General features: G+C 51.5%; 1 protein-coding gene across 3 annotated transcripts in view; it reads right to left on the minus strand.

The window, feature by feature from the left end:
* KCNE2 (potassium voltage-gated channel subfamily E regulatory subunit 2) overlaps positions 1–1,888 on the minus strand; it is a 189,575-nt gene extending 187,687 nt beyond the window's left edge. For all 3 annotated transcript variants that reach the window (XM_023533871.1, XM_023533869.1, XM_023533870.1), the window contains exon 1: positions 1,189–1,888. The gene's annotated coding sequence lies outside the window, so the exon portion shown is untranslated. The remainder of the gene's footprint in view (positions 1–1,188) is intronic.
* Positions 1,889–1,917: the final 29 nt, after the last annotated feature.

Genomic DNA, 1,917 nt, shown 5'->3' on the forward strand with positions numbered 1-1,917 from the left:
CTTTTAGGCATTACTTCCCCCACACGACTCAAAATGCAAGGTGGTAGAGTGAGAAAAAAAAAACAAAATATGCCACAATGGAAAAAAAAAACAAAACAATTTCACTATAAATAAGTTTTATTACTCCATCTGAGGAAGGAAACAGGGAGCTAGATAGCGTGTGCCTCTTCCCTTTCAAAACCAAATCGTAATCAAAAGCAAACAGGCTCAGAAACACAACAAAGATAGAACTGGAGTTTGCAGCTGCGATGGACAGGCCCAGGGAGTGACAAGGGTTCGCCGAAGGAGTGCACAGAAGCGTGGTGTTTTGTTTTATTCGAGAGATGACTGTGGGGGGTTCAGACCCCTTGAGTGGGGGCCCCAAGCACTCTGTAGCTGTGACTGGCAGCCGGGGGTCTGCAGTGAGATGGGGCATCTAGTCTAGACAGGGGCCCTTCTGGCAGCCTCAGGGTGGGAGCAGGGGCTGGGGGTTAATGATCTGCAGCCTGCACCCCGAGCGTGAGAGAGCCCCACAGGTAGGTCCCAGGGCTTCAGGCACTGCGGAGATTCCTGGGCTTGGAAAGGCAGGTCAGAGGCTCCCCATCGCCGGGCCCTTGGGAGACAGAGGAGGCCGTTTTCTGAGAAGGACCAAGAATGAGATGTCAACACCATAGACGATGGAATCTAAGGTTTACCTGTGTCTCTGCTATGGGGCAGGGAGGGCAGTGGGTGCCCATTGTGTCATCCACATAATTTTTATGACAGTTGGGTCTGTTATGGCCAATTTTCTCCATTTGTGCCTCTTAACTCAGGACTTTTGGGGCATGGTCCAAAACGTTGGCTCCTCTGGTTACCAGTTCTCGCCTAGATTCTTGATCCCTCTACAGCAGGGGTCCCCAACCCCCAGGCCAGGGACCGGTACTGGTCTGTGGCCTATTAGGAACTGGGCCACACAGCAGGAGGTGAGTGGCGGGTGAGCCAGTGAAGCTTCAACTGTATTTGCAGCGGCTTCCCAGCCCTACCATCCCGCCCCCTGCTCCACCTCAGATCATCAGGCATTAGATTCTCATAGGAGCCCTGGTCCCTGGTGCCAAAAAGGTTGGGGACCGCTGCACTCCAGCTCTGTGGCATCCCCACCCCCACTCCATGCCCCCATTCCATTTTAAACGAGCCTTTCCTTGTTGTCCTTGGCCCTCCTGAGTCCCTCACCTCTGGCCATGGCTGGAGCCTGGCTCTCCTCCATGAGCCCTACTTCCCTCCAGGCATCACAGGACAGACGCCACCAGGGTCTGTCACCTGGAAGAAAGTCAACATTCCCACGGGTGGCTCCTTTGCCTCCCGGCCACTCTCTGCCTTAATTCCTCCACTCCAGTGAGCTCCAGTCCCCTGCTCCCCCAGCCAGGCCACAGCCTCGACTTTCCCTGAATCCCTCTGCCTCTGAAATCTGATCCTCCGGTTTGACATGTGCATCTATCAGGGGTTCCCGTTTCAGAATCCGAACCATTCTATCAGAATTCCTTCCTCTCCTTTCTGGCGGCACGGGCTTCACCCACACCCAGTCCTGATGACCTTGCTCAGCTATCTGTTTAGGTGGAAGAAAATCCTACTACCTCTGGCTCACTGAGGGCTTGGCTAATCGTGGATTACATGAGAACTGACGGATCCTCCTCCTTCAAAGAATGACCATAAAAACACCTGTGCAGATGAGAATCAATGTCATGCTCTTAAAACTATTGTCCTAATGTTCCTTCTCCTCCTTCCTGTCAAAGTATTAACTCAAAAAGTTACCCATGACTCTCATACATATATAAAATGAACATGGGTCCAACATTTACTTAACTCATTAATGAGCAAACCAGTGGGATCGGAAAGACGGTTGAAAGAGCATTTGTGGAATTCACTGGCATTTAAAAACAAAACAGAATTTGAGAATGACGG

This window comes from Pteropus vampyrus, unplaced genomic scaffold (genome assembly GCF_000151845.1).
Source record: "Pteropus vampyrus isolate Shadow unplaced genomic scaffold, Pvam_2.0 Scaffold114, whole genome shotgun sequence".
Classification (NCBI taxonomy): Eukaryota; Metazoa; Chordata; class Mammalia; order Chiroptera; family Pteropodidae; genus Pteropus; species Pteropus vampyrus.